The 20,051-nt window shown below is 44.3% G+C and overlaps 1 protein-coding gene across 5 annotated transcripts in view; it reads left to right on the plus strand.

Moving 5' to 3' along the window:
- LOC128697040 (zinc finger protein 271-like) overlaps nt 1–19,778 on the plus strand; it is a 40,926-nt gene extending 21,148 nt beyond the window's left edge. Inside the window, exon 2 of one of the 5 annotated variants that reach the window (XR_011393321.1) lies at nt 19,647–19,778. The gene's annotated coding sequence lies outside the window, so the exon portion shown is untranslated. Of the gene's footprint in view, nt 1–5,204; nt 5,797–18,614; nt 18,948–19,646 lie in introns of those variants that run through there. The other 4 variants (XR_011393322.1, XR_011393319.1, XR_011393318.1 and 1 more) reach the window with 4 other exon arrangements.
- Nucleotides 19,779–20,051: the final 273 nt, after the last annotated feature.

Raw genomic sequence — 20,051 nt, forward strand, 5'->3', positions numbered from 1 at the left:
TGCAACCACAATTAGGTGAGTACACACACACAAACACACACACACTACACACACACTACACACACACTACACACACACTACACACACGCTACACACACACTACACACACACTACACACACACTACACACACACTACACACACACTACACACACACTACACACACACTACACACACACTACACACACTACACACACTACACACACACTACACACACACACTACACACACACACTACACACACACACTACACACACACACTACACACACACACTACACACACACACTACACACACACACTACACACACACACACACACACACACACACACACACACACACACACACACACACACACACACACACACTACACACACACTACACACACACTACACACACACACTACACACATACTACACACACACTACACACACACTCAACACACACACTCTACACACACTCTACACACTCTACACACACACTACACACACACACTACACACACACACACTACACACACTACACACACACACACTACACACTACACACACACACACACACTACACACACACACACACACACTACACACACACACACTACACACACACACTACACACACACACACACACTACACACACACACACACACACACACTACACACACACACTATACACACACTACACACACACTACACACACACACTACACACACACACTACACACACACACACACACTACACACACACACACTACACACACACTACACACACACTACACACACACTACACACACACACACACACACACACACACACACACACACACACACACACACACACACACACACACACACACACACACACACACACACACTAGGAGCCAGTTGTTGGACCAGGCTTGCAGACTGCAGATCCCTTTGTGGTCCTGCCTGGTCTTCATCTGACTGAATGCTCCTCATTAGGTTTACGTCGTGTCATTCACATATACCAGAAACAGCACCGGTCCCATGACTGACCCCTGTGGAACCCTTCTCGTCACATACCACGACTCGCTGTTGCCTCCCTGTCAGGTATTCTCTTATGCATTGCAGTGCAAAAACTGGAGGACCTACCTGGTCCTCCAGTTTTTGCATTAATCTCTTGTGTGGAACTGTCAAAAGCCTTCTTACAGTCCAAGAAAAAAAAGTCTCCCCACCCGTGTGTGTACTCACCTAGTTGTGGTTGCCGGGGTCGATTTATAGCCTCTTCACTGGCCGCTACCTGGAGTTTACCTGGAGTTAGTTCCGGGGGTCAACGCCCCCGCGGCCCGGTCTGTGACCAGGCCTCCTGGCGGATCAGAACCTGATCAACCAGGCTGTTACTGTTGGCTGCATGCAAAGCAACGTACGAGCCACAGCCCGGCTGGTCAGGAACCGACTTTAGGTGCTTGTCCAGTGCCAGCTTGAAGACTGCCAGGGGTCTGTTGGTAATCCCCCTTATGTATGCTGGGAGGCAGTTGAACAGTCTCGAGCCCCTGACACTTATTGTATGGTCTCTTAACGTGCTAGTGACACCCCTGCTTTTCATTGGGGGATGTTGCATCGTCTGCCAAGTCTTTTGCTTTCGTAGTGAGTGATTTTCGTGTGCAAGTTCGGTACTAGTCCCTCTAGGATTTTCCAGGTGTATATAATCATGTATCTCTCCCGCCTGTGTTCCAGGGAATACAGTTTTAGGAACCTCAAGCGCTCCCAGTAATTGAGGTGTTTTATCTCCGTTATGCGCGCCGTGAAGGTTCTCTGTACATTTTCTAGGTCAGCAATTTCACCTGCCTTGAAAGGTGCTGTTAGTGTGCAGCAATATTCCAGCCTAGATAGAACAAGTGACCTGAATGAAGAGTGTCATCATGGGCTTGGCCTCCCTAGTTTTGAAGGTTCTCATTATCCATCCTGTCATTTTTCTAGCAGATGCGATTGATATAATGTTATGGTCCTTGAAGGTGAGATCCTCCGACATGATCACTCCCAGGTCTTTGACGTTGGTGTTTCGCTCTATTTTGTGGCCAGAATTTGTTTTGTACTCTGATGAAGATTTAATTTCCTCGTGTTTACCATATCTGAGTAATTGAAATTTCTCATCGTTGAACTTCATATTGTTTTCTGCAGCCCACTGAAAGATTCGGTTGATGTCCGCCTGGAGCCTTGCAGTGTCTGCAATGGAAGACACTGTCATGCAGATTCGGGTGTCATCTGCAAAGGAAGACACGGTGCTGTGGCTGACATCCTTGTCTATGTCGGATATGAGGATGACGAACAAGATGGGAGCGAGTACTGTGCCTTGTGGAACAGAGCTTTTCACCGTAGCTGCCTCGGACTTTACTCTGTTGACGACTACTCTCTGTGTTCTGTTAGTGAGGAAATTATAGATCCATCGACCGACTTTTCCTGTTATTCCTTTAGCACGCATTTTGTGCGCTATTACGCCATGGTCACACTTGTCGAAGGCTTTTACAAAGTCTGTATATATTACATCTGCATTCTTTTTATCTCCACACCATGAGCTGTATCATACCTCTGCTTAAAGCTATGAATGGATCGTGCCTCCACTACATCGCTTCCCAAACTATTCCACTTCCTGACTACTCTGTGACTCAAGAAATACTAACATCCCTGTGATTCATCTGTGTCTTCAATTTCCAACTGTGACTCCTTGTTGCTGTGTCCCATCTCTGGAACATTCTGTCTCTGTCCACCTTGTCAATTCCTCTCGGTATTTTATATTTCGTTATCATGTCCCCCACATGTGTTTGTGTGTGTGTGTGTGTGTCTGTGTCTGTGTCTGTGTGTGTCTGTGTCTGTGTGTGTCTGTGTCTGTGTGTGTCTGTATGTGTCTGTGTCTGTGTGTGTCTGTGTCTGTGTGTGTCTGTGTGTCTGTGTGTGTGTGTCTGTGTCTGTGTGTCCGTGCGTGTGTATGCGTGCACGACAATGTGTGATGTTGTTTGGACCACCGTGCATGCCTCTGATTGTGTATGGAACATCTTGCATGCCTCTGAATGTGTTTGAACATGCTGTTTGCATCAAGTAGTGTCTTAAAAACAGGGTGTGAAACCCTTGCACAGAAACCCTCCAAACTTTCCACAGCGCTGGTGAACACTTCTTCAGATGGATCATGAAAACAGTAACTGGCCTTTGCATGAACCAGGTACATGATCTATGTCAAGTAAGGCAACAGCAGCACTTCCCCACTCCATGGGATATTACCCCATTCCAAACCACTGTTATTCCATTCCTTCTCCCAAACAAAAAAAAAAAATCTTAAATCACAACTAAAGCTTCGCCTTGAAACAAAGCAAGGCCACTTCTGACCTTGCTACTGGCAAAAGACAGTTCGTCCAAGAAGTCTCCCTTCGATCCCCACTGGCGAGGGGAATTTATATCCTACAAGCGCCACTTCCTTTCTCACAATGCTGTCGCATCGTGTGAAAATCAAGCCTGTGGATGGAGTAATCAATGACTCCTCGAAGCTAGTTTCAGCTACCGCCGTTAGGACCTGCCTGCAAGTCAAATTTACGGCATTCCACTCCCTGAAGGACTCCTTCATTGTCGTCTGCACAGACAACAATGAAACCTCAAAACTAATGGACGACTTCAGTCAAGACCCTACAAACACGACAATTCATCATATCTTGAAGGCGAAACGTTCGGTCTTTGTGAAAAGACTGGACAAGATCATCACCTCTACTGAAGCACTGAAGTCATCTGTCTAAGAACAAAACACTTGGGCCTCGGTAGATAGTATCTCCAAGATCCCTAACGCATCATCTATGCTAAAGATTACATTCTCAGACATCCCCCATGGCTATTCTTCGCCTATCTCGTCTTCCCAGCTCACCCCACATGGGGTCTTACCTAAACTCTCTTGACCTTCAGCCAAGCAGGATGCCTTAAGCTGTATTGATAATTTAGTCACACAGCACACTTTCACAAATTATTTATGTTGATGGTTGTGTTCACCAGTCCACTGGTGCAGTTGGTAGTGTTGCTGTTGTCACATAGTGATGGCTCTCATAAAGAAGTTGGAGCACTCATCAGTAACTGGGCCTCTACTCTTCATACAGAACTGTTTGCCATACTTCTTGCACTCAAATGTGTCCATGTATCAAAGGTTAACACTAATTGTAACTGATTCTCTATCGTTCATAAATGCTCTCAACTCGTTAAGTATAAACTGTGGCATACTTGTGTCAGAAGTCAGACACAGGTATGGTAGGATTGTGGACAATGGAGTTGGAGTGCACCTTTGGATTCCATCTCACATTGGTCTTGAGATGCATGATAGAATTGATGAATTAGCAAAGTCAGAGTGGGAGTAGATCTTGGACTGTCAGTTAGCAGTTTGTGAACAATAATACGAAAAGAACTTCATTAACTTGAGACTGAGGGAGACTTGACATCAGTCAGTCCATCTATCGTCATTCTATAATGCAGGAGGAGCCACATGTCTATGGTGCATTCGAACAAAATAAGCAGACTCTTGGATGTCACTACTGCCCGGCTCCAGCTGGGTTACAAGTATCTTTGGCAGGTTAAATCACCACCACCAGATGTAGACCAAACGAAATGTAAACTTTGCCAGATGGACTATTGTCACACCTTGCATCATTATGTACTGGAGTGCGATAAAATTAATGAATTCAGAGACAAGTCACTCAGAAATGTTCAAGAAATGTCAGAGTATTATATCTACAGTGGTGTGTTACAAACCATTCTAGAAAAATACCCTGACTTTGTTCATTGTAAATAACACATTACCATTTTTTTTTGTGTGTGACCTAATTCATGTTTGCATGAAAAACTGGTTGCGATTGTAACCATAAATATGTAAATAGTTCATTATCACTAACTTGTTCAGCTATCAGAATTTCTCGGTGCAGTAATTAGTCCCATTATGTGCTTCTGTAATGTTGAGGTACAGTCTCTGGACCAATTATGTACCTCTGTAATGGTGTAATAGCACACGAAATGCGGGATAAAGGAATAACGGGAAAAGTTGGTAGATGGATCTACAACTTCCTGACAAATAGAACACAAAGAATAATAGTAAACAGAGTAAAGTCCCAGGCAGCCATGGTGAAAAGCTCTGTTCCACAAGGCACAGTACTCGCTTCCATTCTATTCCTCATCCTCATTTCTGACAGACAGAGATGTCAGTCATAGCTCCGTGTCTTCCTTTGCAGATGACACCCGGATCACCATGGCCGTGACCTCCATTGAAGACGCTGCGAGACTCCAAGTGGACATCAACCAAATCTTCGAATGGACCACTCAAAACAATATGAAGTTCAACGAGGAGAAATTTCAACTACTCAGATATGGAAAACTTGAAGAAATTAAAAATGTCAGGGTATACCACAAATTCTAACCATACAATAGAGCGGAAAAGTAATGTGAAGGACCTGGGAGTGATAATGTCAGAGGATCTCGCCTTTAAAGTCCGCAACAATGTATCTACCTCATCTGCTAGGAAAATGATGGGACAGATAATGAGAACCTTCAAAACTAAGGACGCCAAGCCCATGATGATTCTCTTCAAATCGCTTGTGCTCTCTAGGCTGGAATACTGCTGTACACTAACGGCCCCCTTCAGGTCTGGCGACATTGCAGACCTGGAGAGTGTACAAAGAACTTTCACAGCACACATAAGTGCAATAAGGCACCTAAACTACTGGGAACGGTTGAAGGTCCTTGATCTGTATGCCCTCGAACGCAGGTGAGAGAGATACATGATATTATACACTTGGAAGGTCTTGGAGTGATTAGTACCAAACTTGCACATATATTTTATTTAAAACCAACAATAGACAATAGACAAAAGGTAAAACCCTAAAGATGACAATATATGAACAATAACTGAAAAAACGTTACATTAGATATTGAAACATTAACGAATAACATTACAATATAACAAATATGACCACTATTACCTACATATAAAATCAGATACCGAAGCTTAAAACTGTCCTATACTAGCTACATGTGGATAAGTTAACTTTCGCAAAAACATGCAAACCTATATTAACTCTTCCTCAAATTAATCATCCTTGCTCTTAATTTACACTAGAATAATAAAATACAAGTATACTTTCATTATTTCGTTACAGACTAAATTCCTTCTGCTCTGAACACGGAAAGAAATATAGGATAATTAACCAATGATGTCAAGAACACATCCAAGCGAAACCTACACCGACCATACAGGTCCATGAGAACTGCACGGTCCGCGCAGCTGCTCGCCCAGGTGTGCACATGTACATTACACATGAGAACTGCACGGTCCGCGCAGCTGCTCGCCCAGGTGTGCACATGTACATTACACATGAGAACTGCACGGTCCGCGCAGCTGCTCGCCCAGGTGTGCACATGTACATTACACATGAGAACTGCACGGTCCGCGCAGCTGCTCGCCCAGGTGTGCACATGTACATTACACATGAGAACTGCACGGTCCGCGCAGCTGCTCGCCCAGGTGTGCACATGTACATTACACATGAGAACTGCACGGTCCGCGCAGCTGCTCGCCCAGGTGTGCACATGTACATTACACATGAGAACTGCACGGTCCGCGCAGCTGCTCGCCCAGGTGTGCACATGTACACTACACATGTACAGGTGTGTACATGTACATTACACATGAGAACTGCACGGTCCGCGCAGCTGCTCGCCCAGGTGTGCACATGTACATTACACATGAGAACTGCACGGTCCGCGCAGCTGCTCGCCCAGGTGTGCACATGTACATTACACATGAGAACTGCACGGTCCGCGCAGCTGCTCGCCCAGGTGTGCACATGTACATTACACATGAGAACTGCACGGTCCGCGCAGCTGCTCGCCCAGGTGTGCACATGTACATTACACATGAGAACTGCACGGTCCGCGCAGCTGCTCGCCCAGGTGTGCACATGTACATGTGAGAACCGCACACATGTACAGTACACATGAGAACTGCACGGTCCACGCAGCTGCTCGCCCAGGTGTGCACATGTACAGTACACATGAGAACTGCACGGTCCGCGCAGCTGCTCGCCCAGGTGTGCACATGTACATTACACATGAGAACTGCACGGTCCACGCAGCTGCTCGCCCAGGTGTGCACATGTACAGTACACATGAGAACTGCACGGTCCGCGCAGGTGTGCACATGCTCGCCCAGCAGTGTGCACATGTACATTACACATGAGAACTGCACGGTCCACGCAGCTGCTCGCCCAGGTGTGCACATGTACATTACACATGAGAACTGCACGGTCCACGCAGCTGCTCGCCCAGGTGTGCACATGTACAGTACACATGAGAACTGCACGGTCCACGCAGCTGCTCGCCCAGGTGTGCAGCTGCTCGCCCAGGTGTGCACATGTACATTACACATGAGAACTGCACGGTCCACGCAGCTGCTCGCCCAGGTGTGCACATGTACATTACACATGAGAACTGCACGGTCCACGCAGCTGCTCGCCCAGGTGTGCACATGTACATTACACATGAGAACTGCACGGTCCGCGCAGCTGCTCGCCCAGGTGTGCACATGTACATTACATGAGAACTGCATCCACGCAGCTGCTCGCCCAGGTGTGCACATGTACATTACACATGAGAACTGTCCGCGCAGCTGCTCGCCCAGGTGTGCACATGTACATTACACATGAGAACTGCACGGTCCACGCAGCTGCTCGCCCAGGTGTGCACATGTACATTACACATGAGAACTGCACGGTCCGCGCAGCTGCTCGCCCAGGTGTGCACATGTACATTACACATGAGAACTGCACGGTCCACGCAGCTGCTCGCCCAGGTGTGCACATGTACATTACACATCAGAACTGCACGGTCCACGCAGCTGCTCGCCCAGGTGTGCACATGTACATTGCACATTAGAACTGCACGGTCCGCGCACCTGCTCGCCCAGGTGTGCACATGTACATTGCACATTAGAACTGCACGGTCCGCGCAGCTGCTCGCCCAGGTGTGCACATGTACATTGCACATCGTACCTACAATTAGATTCAGCTCAACATTTTTCAATAATGCCATACGTAGAAACATTCTACCCAATTTGTATAATAAAGAGCAGTTTGAATCAAAGAACATTCCACAATTATCATAAATTTACCCTAACCTAAGCCTAGTATTTCATCTGTATTATAAATGTCTAATCAACACGAAAATTTTACCACATTCCCCTAACCATATTTGTTGGTGTACATGATACAACCTTGTATTACCATAAAGAAAAAAAGAACAATAAAAAAGGAAAACCCACTCTTCACCTTTAAAATCAGACTTCAATTTACCATTCATGTACATACATATAAATAAGTATATAAAGTATGTTGTCTAATTGAACACAATCACTTACAACGTCAGTTATAATATTACGTCAACTCAACCACGAATAACTTCATCCATTCTTACAACTTCAAGGTTCGTAAAACTCTTAAACTACATACATAGTATTGCCACCATCTAGACAAATTAAAAAGAAAAACAATACTCAAATATATCAAAACACACTATGCTTCTATTGGCACCAAATCAATTGTGCTTACAAAAATACATTGTAAATTAAACTGAAACATAAAAAGCCATTTTGACATTTACACATTGTATCAAAATCATAAATGCGCATAGAAAATATGTATTGAATATCATTGAAAATGTTCATGAGAAAAACCATTAAAGGTATATACAAGAAAGTAAACATACATACAATACATACATATACATATATGTATATATATACATACACATATACATACATACATATACATACATACACACATACACATATACACACACACATACACATGTATATACATACACACATACACATACATAGTTATAAGTCGACAATTCCAAATATAACTGTATTGTACTTGAAACACTCGGAACAAATAATGTTAAAATTGCACCCCGGACATACCTCATATAACATTCATCAAACTCATCATGCTACCGCCCATTCTAGGAAACCAGCCCATTTCATCCCCCTTACCTGCCTTTCAACTCCCGTAAATCCCGTAATGTGAAATTCCTATAACCCTCACTTAAATCCCTCTCCCATCTCCCCCCATACACCTCCTTATTCCTACACTTTGTCCTATAAAAAGTTGCTGTTAATGCATTAATTCTTTCACACACGTTCGCTCCTCTCATAGCCCAAGACATATAAATATAATCCGTAATTATATACCCTACCGCATTCTCTACCATCTGATTCACCCCACCTATGTCTAAGCTTAAAACCCTCAACACCTGCAAACCCCCCCCCCCTCCCACTAACCTTATTACCTTACCCAACCAAACCCTTATTAGTTCAATACATTCGCAAAAATACACTATATGGAAAACAGTCTCCCATCCACCACAAGCCTTGCATATCCCATCCTCCCGTATTCTCTTATGGAATAAAACCATTCCAGACGGTAAGATCCCATGTAAAAATCTATACATTACTTCTCGTACTTTAGGTTTTAAACGTAATTTGTTCAAACGCCCCCAGATATTACGCCAATCATACATCGGATAAACCCCTTCTACCACTGCTACCACTGCCTTACCTTCCACCCCATCAAGGTTTCCCAATTTAATATGTGAAGGATCGCTCATGTTTATGATGACCCGTAACATTGCCTCACCTATTATGAACTCCCTACCCACCCACCACCGTTGCATATCCTGACGTATCTTATGAAGTCCGCCTTCCCTCGCCCCCCCCCCTCCCGCTTATAACTACGTTTCAAATACACACTCATAATCCTCTTTTCAACAGCTATAAGACCCAGCCCTCCTCGGCCAACCGGGAGTGTGACAACCGCTCTACCTAACCATTCGCTTCCAGTACCCCAAATGAATCTAAAAACGCGCTTTTGTAACCTTTGTATCTCACTACGAAGTATCGGATATATTGCTGCTACATGCCAAAGTTTACTATATAATAGGACATTCGTTGTAATTACTCTTTGATGCAAAGTTAAGTGTGCAGCTCGTAAACCACTGAGGCGCTTCAGTACACCATCTACAATACGCACTGAATTTATTTGTTGTGCTAACTTGATATCACTTACATAAACGATCCCACATATCAGTAATTGGTCCACCTTTTTCCACCTTTCAACTACTTCACATTCCTCACTTAACCCATCCCCAAGATCCATATACTTCGTTTTCTCCTTATTAATTGACATGCCAGAAGCCTTTTCAAAAACATTTACTAACTTTTCCACCCGAGGCAAATCCCTGTTACCACTTACTAAAATCGTTGTGTCATCAACATATCCAACAATGCCAGCCCCCCCACCCCTTTCGTCACCAACCCCATTTGCTGCCAATAAGACCCTAATTCCTCTATAAAAGGGATCCTGTAAACACGCAAAAAATATTTGTGAAAGGGGACAACCTTGACGTAGACCCCTTCTCATCTGAATTTGTTCTCCTAACCTTCCATTTACCTGCACCCGCAAGGATGCATCTTGATACATTAATTTGGCCCATGATATAATTTCCTCTCCAAACCCCTGCCATCTCATAATCTTCCATAACGCTTCCCTTTCTACACTATCATATGCCGCCTCCCAATCTATAGCCAACACCCCCCCCCCCTCCCAATTTTACTCTTTCTTCAATAAAACTTCTAATCAAACCATGCCCGTCATACATAGACCTTCCCGGCACCCCATATTGTCCCTTATCAATCACTTTACCCAGGACCTTTTTTATTCTGTTAGCTAAAATTCTTGGAAAAATCTTATAATCACCACACAATAACGAAATAGCACGATAGTCTTTGACTGTTAATGGCTCACCTTTAGGCACTAGAACGACCACAGCCATCCGCTGCTGTGCCCCTAAAACCCGATCCCGCTTAAGGATATTGAATAATCTTACCAAAAATTCTTTTAAAACGCTCCAATTTTGGAGATAAAAGTCACTAGGCAACCCATCAATTCCTGGTGCCTTACCTAATTGCGCCCCGGATAAAGCTGCCCATGTCTCGCACTCCGTTATCGGCCCTTCCAAAACGAATCGATCATGCTCTGTCAACTCACACTGCACAAACCTTCCAATTGACTGTAATGGTATTTCGCTTATTCCCACACTTTGCGTTTTCAACTTAACCCAAGCATCAATATACCCACTCATACCCTCAGTCGTCGTCAACACCTGGTCCACTTTATACCCTTGCATACCTACCTGAACATTCAACCCCATTAACTCCATTGCCTTGCGACGTGTGTGTTGACTCCGCAACACACACGCCGACGGCCGATCTCCCCACAAAACCTCCTCAATCCCGCCCTTAAGCCTTTCCCCATCAAACCTCTCATTTTGTAAATTCCGGATATTTTCCTTCAAACTTTCAATTTCAATAACAGGATAATTAGCATTAATTTGTGCATAACAGTCGCGCAACTGCCCCTCTAAATATTTTTGAAAACCGTATTGTAACTGATTATATCTCTTCCCTCGATTAATATAATATTCCTTAATACGTTTTTTAGCTATTGTTTCCCACCAATTAACCATGGCAACATCCCCTGGTGCTTCTACCACTAAACGATCCCACATATGTCCAAAAGACAAAAGACTATCCTCTTCCTTTAATAACTTTACATTCAATTTCCAAAATGATGGACCCCTCCGAGGCACACCCTCAATATCCACATCTATTACCACTCCTCTATGATCCGAAAAAACCACATCTATCACATTCACCCTCCGCACAGTAACCGCACAAGGCACGTACATTCGGTCCAACCTCGCCGCATAACCTCGTTTAATGAAGGTATGCTCTACCATCCCTCCCCCCCACACACATCCTTTAACCCCACCCCGGTCAATATATCCCCCAATATACCCAAACAACACCCCGCACCTCTGGGCTCCACATCTTTACGACGTATCACGCAATTCCAATCTCCGCCTATTATTGCAACATTCGGTAAACCACGTAAAAAATAGACCAGTACGTCCCGAACAAATTTAGTTTTAATACTCACGTCACCCTCAGCCGGACCATATACACATACTAAACTAATGGGAACCCTACCCCAAGTTCCATCCACTCTAATTACCCTCCCCTCCCCCCCTTCACTACGCCTTACTATAAACGGGCTAGTTTCCTTTACCAAAATGGCAGCCCCACCTTTCAAACGTGTCGCATGTTCCATGTACACATTATAACCACTCATATCCAACTCATAACCAGGCCTAAAATTATGTTCCTGTAAGAATACCACATCCACACCAAGTCGCACCAAATACTCATTAAACCACTTAAGCTTCCTCTCAGCTCTCAACCCGTTAATATTTATAGTAAAACACTTGAATTCAACAAATGGGTTTTCCTTTTGTCCCCGGCATTGACTTTACCCCAGTTCGTTTTGCAACACCTCTGTCCCTCCCCCCTTTGTTGGGAATCACCTTTGCAATCCCTTGATCCTTGGGTTCACCATTCCCTCTCTTCTGTACCTCCACCCAAGACTTTTTCCCAGGGCGTTGGGCAGGAGCCGCCACTTCTTCACCCATATTAGGTAGTCTCTCCTCAAAAACCTTATGTATGTCCAATGACTGAGATTCTCCTTGAAGCGTTACAATTGGCGATTCGAGCTCCTTTTCTTTGTCCACCTCCTCACTCCATGACAACCGTTGTTGGGGCGGTGTAGCAAGAGACTGTTCTCGCTCATCGCCAACCTCGTCCACTGGCTGCTGTTGCTGCTGTTGCCGTTGCTGTTGTGCCGGGTACCCACTTCGTTTCCCACACTGCGCCGCGATGTGGTCATATGACCCACATAGCCGACACGTACGTTGTTGCCCCGCATACGTTACATAGACTTGAGTCCTTAATTCTTTCAACACAATATATGAAGGAATAGGGTGTCGAAGAGTCATTTTAACTGTATACGCGCCTTCCAGCGCACCTGCATACGGTCCAGTTGCCCATCTCCCTGCTGTGGCTACGTGAACCGTCCCATAAGTACGCAGTTCACTGGTAATATCAAAATCAGTCGCCTCAAAAGGCACATTCCAGATTTTCACCCAGGTGTAATGTGGAGATACATCATGAAGTCTCACCGACACAGCTGTATTAACCGGTATGATGGTCTCCTGATACTTGTCGACCACTGCCTCGTAGACTTGTGCAGACGTCATTTTAACGAAGATTCTTGTCATTCCATTTAATGCGACACCACATATCTCCTCATTTGCTATACCATAGGTATCGCGAATGATCGCTGGTAATAATAAATCCATGTTGGATCCTGTGACAGCACCACGGATCATCTCAATGCAGACAGTGTTGATTCTTCTTCTGCTATTCAGCGCCATGTTGGAGAAAATAAAGTTTCCACCAACCAACGCTAGGGGCAGCTCAATCAGGTAAACTGCGCAAAACAAACTCAAACAGGAGCGTCTGCGCAGCTCGTCCACACGGCTCGGAGGCGATGAGGACAATTTTTTATTTACAGCTAGCAAAGTCAGGGTATTTCTCCAGAATGGTCTGCAATATACCACTGTGGATAAAATACTTAGCCATTTCTTGAACACTTCTGAGTGAGTTGTTTCTAAATTCATTAATTTTATCGCACTCCAGTACATAATGACGCAGGGTGTGACAATAGTCCATCTGGCAAAGTTTACATTTCGTTTGGTCTACATATGGTGGTGGTGATTTAACCTGCCAAAGATACTTGTAACCCAGCCGGAGCCGGGCAGTAGTGACATCCAAGAGTCTGCTTATTTTGTTGGATGCACCATAGACATGTGGCTCCTCCTGCATGATAGAGTGATGATAGATGGACTCACTGGTGTCAGTCTCCCTGAGCCTTAAGTCCATAAAATTCAGTTGAAGTTCTTTTCGTATTATTGTTCTCAAACTACTACCTGACAAGCCAAGATTGTAATCTACTCCCTCTTTGAAAGCATACAGCTTAGCCAATTTATCAGTTCTATCATGCATCTGAAGACCAATGTGAGATGGAATCCACAGCATGTGCACTCTGACTCCACTGTCCACAATCCTACCATACCTGTGTCTGGCTTCTGACACAAGCATGCCACAATTTATGCTTAATGAGTTGAGAGCATTTATGGATGACAGAGAATCAGTTACAATTAAACTGTCAATCTTTGATACATAGATGCATTTCAGTGCAAGGAGTATGGCAAACAGTTCTGTCTGAAGGGTAGAGGCCCAATTATTGATGCGTGCTCCAATTTCTTTAAGAGAGTCATCACTGCACGACAACAGCAGCACTACCAGCTACACCAGTGGATTGGTGAACAGAACCATCGGCGTAAATAATTTGCGAGAGTGTGTGCTGTGTGACTAAGTTATCAATACAGCTTAAGGCCTCATGTTTGGCTTCAAGGCGAAGTTTTGGTTGTGATTTAAGAAGTAGTTTGGGGGGAAATGGAGGAATGGTAGTTTGGAATGGGGTAATATTCCATGGAGCGGAGAAGTGCCGCTGTTGCCTTACTTGACATAGATCATGTATCTGATTCATGCGGAGGTCGGTTCCAGTTTTTTCGATCCATCTGGAGGAGTGTTCACCAGTGCTGAGGAAAGTTTGGAGGGCTTCTGTGCAGGGGTTTGAATGAGCTTGCCTGAGCATATTAACCCCAATTAGGATATTTCTTTCAATAACACGATCTCTGATGCTTGGAATATCAAGTTCTTTTTGCATATTTAAAATTTTGGCAGTACGAGGGCATCCTAAAATGATCCTCATTGCTTCGTTCTGCAGTTTTTCCAGCCCTTCAAGCTTCCAGTCAGACACAAGAGCAAGTAGTGGCGCAGCATAATCAACCAATGATCTAATATAAGCAATATACATCATTTTCACAATTTTAACATTAGCACCATACCTGGGGTGAAGCCCTGCCACAACTCTAAGTGCTCTTAGTCGTTCTTTGTATTGGCGACAAAGTCTTGTTACAACAGGTCCAAGTAGTGGAACCTCAAAGCCTAGATACCTGTATCTGCTTACATATTCTAGAAGAGACCCATCATGCAATTGGATCTGACGAACTGTGCCTCTCTGTCGAGGAGGACGCCTATTGAGTATCTTTGTTTTATCAGTAGAGATTATCAACCCCAGGTCCTGACACGAGGCTAGTACATGATTAAGAATGTTTTGGGTGTTGGAGAATCCGGTGGTGTGAATCATTATATCATCAGCAAAACTAATCACATAATGATGGGGCTGACTAGGCATAGCATTAAGTAAGGCATTAATTAGAATATTGAACAGTGTGGGACTGAGCACACCTCCCTGTGGGGTTCCTAATTCAAAGTCTTTAGTTACACTTCTATGTCCCTGGAACAACACAGACAATTTTCTGTTGGACAGGTGGCCTTTAATCCAGCGGAGAAGCCATCCTCCAACATCCATTCTGGCAAGTTCACTAATGATTACATGTCGGTTGGCTACATCGAAAGCGGATTTAAGGTCAAGGAAGGTAGTGTATGAGTTGTCAGTGTGCAGGATGAGAAAGGTGGCTATGCAATGATGCACGCTCCTTCCATGCATGAAACCATGTAACCGGGGAGACAAAAATTGTTTGATTCTGTACATGAGACGATTAAGAATCATTCTCTCAAATGTTTTACACAAGCAGCTAGTAAGAGATATTGGGCGAAATGCATTTTGTTGATTGGGCTTAGGAATTGGAATGATGAGGCTGTTGGTCCAAGATTGAGGGAGCTCCCCAGTTACATAGCTCATGTTATATAATTCAAGTAATGGATTACCTGGTACTCGACACAGCAATCTGAGTATGTTGTAATACCATCCTCACCAGGCGACGTGGAGTTGCCCTCAGTTAGTGCTGCATCAAGTTCATAATTAGTGAAAGGAATGTTGCAGTCATCTGCCTTGCTGAGCATACGAGTACATTGAGAGACAACACAATAAGTGTCTGGGGCCCAAGACTGTTCATTCGCCTCCCAGCATACATAAGGGGGATTACCAATAGACTCCTGGGTGTCTTCAAGAAGGCACTGGACAAGCACCTAAAGTCAGTACCTGACCAACCGGGCTGTAGTTCGTACGTCAGCTTGCGTGCGGCCAGCAGTAACAGCTTGGTTGATCAGACTCTGATCCACCATGAGGCCTGGTCTCAGACCGGGCCGCGGGGGCGTTGACCCCCGAAACCGTCTCCAGGTAAACTGTATTCTTTTGACTATCACCCACAGGATTGGTATGGGGTGATTAATGAAGATATTAAAAAGTAAATTTGTCAAGGATTGAGCACACCTGTGAGACGATAATTATAAGTGACTCCAGTATCTGCTCTCGACAACAAAACAACGGTTATATAACAGATATAAACAAGTTCTAGGACGACATAATTACATTCAGTTAATGAACCAACTTGGATCATGTAGTTCTCAACCCTCACACTTAGCCACGTATATAACTAACTGCTTTTGGAAGCACTTGTCAATCATGCATCATTAACATAGGTCTTAATGAGCTATGGTAATGATGCCTGATTACGGTGAAGTTGAGACTTAAATTACAACACTGTGAGTGGACTGTAGTATCAAGATACTCAGAGATCTAATTCCTGGGAAACAGAGGCATATTCATCGCTATTATTGATGATATTGCGATAGTTAAGGAGGTTAGGATAGAACTGAACCCTGGATAACTAGTGAGATATTAGAAAACACTAAATTCCGAGATCAATTGTTAAGAAGGTTTAGGGCAAATAACCTTCGACGTTATAGTTTAATATGTTTATTATGCACCCCATACCCATCCTGTGGGCGGTAGTCAAAAGATTACAGAGGTACATAATGGGTCCAGGGAGTGGACTCCAAAGTTTTGATAGCTGAGCAAGTTACAGAGGTAATGAATTCACAATTTACAAAGGTAATGAACTCACAAATTACAAAGGTAATGAACTCCGGGTAGGTCTAGTCACAATCATGACAAGTTACAAAGGTATTTACAGATTACAGAGGTACACAATGGGTCCAGGGACTGGGCCCCAAAGTTTGGATGGCTGAACTAGGTACAAGGTAATGAACTCACAAGTTACAAAGGTAATGAATACTGTAAGAATGGTTACTTACGTTTATACATGGCTACAATCATGAACAAATTATAGTGTATTGAGCAATTCACACTTCCACACCCGGTCACAACTGTAGTGAGTTATTGGTGCAAATATTGATTGAGTCACACACACACACACACACACACACACACACACACACACACACACACACACACACACACACACACACACACACACACACACACACACACACACACATGCACACATGTGGTAATGCTTTATTTACAGCTAGCAAAGTCAGGGTATTTCTCCAGAATGGTCTGCAATATACCACTGTGGATAAAATACTTTGCCATTTCTTGAACATTTCTGAGTGAGTTGTTTCTAAATTCATTAATTTTATCGCACTCCAGTACATAATGACGCAGGGTGTGACAATAATCCATCTGGCAAAGTTTACATTTCGTTTGGTCTACATCTGGTGGTGGTGATTTAACCTGCCAAAGATACTTGTAACCCAGCCGGAGCCGGGCAGTAGTGACATCCAAGAGTCTGCTTATTTTGTTGGATGCACCATAGACATGTGGCTCCTCCTGCATGATAGAGTGATGATAGATGGACTCACTGGTGTCAATCTCCCTGAGCCTTAAGTCCATAAAATTCAGTTGAAGTTCTATTATTGTTCTCAAACTACTACCTGACAAGCCAAGATTGTAATCTACTCCCTCTTTGAAAGCATACAGCTTAGCCAATTTATCAGTTCTATCATGCATCTGAAGACCAATGTGAGATGGAATCCATAGCATGTGCACTCTGACTCCACTGTCCACAATCCTACCATACCTGTGTCTGGCTTCTGACACAAGCATGCCACAATTTATGCTTAATGAGTTGAGAGCATTTATGGATGACAGAGAATCAGTTACAATTAAACTGTCAATCATTGATACATAGATGCATTTCAGTGCAAGGAGTATGGCAAACAGTTCTGTCTGAAGGGTAGAGGCCCAATTATTGATGCGTGCTCCAATTTCTTTAAGAGAGCCATCACTCTGTACGACAACAGCAGCACTACCAGCTGCACCAGTGGATTGGTGAACAGAACCATCAGCGTAAATAATTTGCGAGAGTGTGTGCTGTGTGACTAAGTTATCAGTACAGCTTAAGGCCTCATGTTTGGCTTCAAGGCGAAGTTTTGGTTGTGATTTAAGAAGTAGTTTGGGGGGAAATGGAGGAATGGTAGTTTGGAATGGGGTAATATTCCATGGAGCGGAGAAGTGCCGCTGTTGCCTTACTTGACATAGATCATGTATCTGATTCATGCGGAGGTCGGTTCCAGTTTTTTCGATCCATCTGGAGGAGTGTTCACCAGTGCTGAGGAAAGTTTGGAGGGCTTCTGTGCAGGGGTTTGAATGAGCTTGCCTGAGCATATTAACCCCAATTAGGATATTTCTTTCAGTAACACGATCTCTGATGCTTGGAGTATCAAGTTCTTTTTGCATATTTAAAATTTTGGCAGTACGAGGGCATCCTAAAATGATCCTCATTGCTTCGTTCTGCAGTTTTTCCAGCCCTCCAAGCTTCCAGTCAGACACAAGAGCAAGTTTCGACGTCGTCATGATTCTAACACCGCTGCTTCATCTTGTGTCATCGTTGACGCTCCCACCTTTGACACAGACTCCCTCTTTGACTTTGTCACCAACAGATTTGGACACTCCCCATCCCGGTGAGCCATCGCAAGATTGAAGAAAATGAGCATCACCCTCCAGCCGGAGGGACCACAGCAAGACGTCCGCTACCCCAGCACCCAGGGGGCCACCGCCGGGTCACCATCTGGAAAAGACCCGAGCCGGAACATGTACCGGCGAATCGTTCAAGTTCAAACCATACCCCCGGCCGGGATTGAACCCGCGGTCATAGAGTCTCAAAACTCCAGCCCGTCGCGTTAGCCAACGCGACGTGACTAACGCGACGGGCTGGAGTTTTGAGACTATGACCGCGGGTTCAATCCCAGCCGGGGGTATGGTTTGTTTGCAATCGTGTCATTACAAGTTCAAGTTCAAGCAACAGAATTATTACATCAACTTTAATTACACTTCCCTTAGCACCCCTCACCGCCCTTACTACTCTGTTACACTCTCCACCCTCGCTGGTCCCTGATCAAGTACATTACACCTTTTACACACCCTACCCTGCAGCACTGTATAGCCTCTAAGGGTTCAGCACTTCGTTATGATTACGATGATAGGGTAAATAGGGAGAACATTGCAGTGATAATAAATTTTACAGTAAAAAAATATAGTGCAGAGGCTTATTAAAACAGACCAGAAAGGCAATATTGATCAAAAACTATGACAACAAGTAAAAGCAGTGAGGTACAGCCATAAGCTTGTAGATCCATCTAACATAGTACTTAATATTGGCAGTGAAGCAGGCCATGAAACAGCTAGAATGACAAATTGTTTCAATTCGTTCTATACAACTGTTATATCGTTATTAGTAAACTGCTAGTGCATCAAATTACTTCAATACAAACTCTAATAATGTTAAAATTTATTTCCATTGATTGTCTGCATCGCTATTGGGCCGTGCAGACCCCCTTGCCTGACGCTCCTCAGTAACCTGACAGCAGTGGTACGAGGAGGTGTTGTGCATTCGCTGCCTGGATGAGGTAGAGTGCGGACGTGCTTTGCACCCCTCTACTGTTTCCCAGACGAGCTAATCAGTCAACGACATGGCGCCAGGTGTTCGCAGGAGAGTGAATACTGTGGGCATTGAACTTATTAGTGGGGCTTTAACACCTACGTCAGTCGATGTGTTATTGCCCAAAATTATACGAGAGACATATGGCATCAGAGACGAGGATTTATATGGAGTGGCACTGAACGGTGTATATAGAATTTTCGTGAAAGTGCTAACTGCTCAAGTATACGAGGCTTTGGTTGATCGTTACCAAGATGTCAGCATTACTGTAACACCGGCAGTGAGGGTCAAGTTGA

The sequence above is a fragment of the Cherax quadricarinatus genome, chromosome 49 (assembly GCF_038502225.1).
Source record: "Cherax quadricarinatus isolate ZL_2023a chromosome 49, ASM3850222v1, whole genome shotgun sequence".
Lineage (NCBI taxonomy): Eukaryota > Metazoa > Arthropoda > Malacostraca > Decapoda > Parastacidae > Cherax > Cherax quadricarinatus.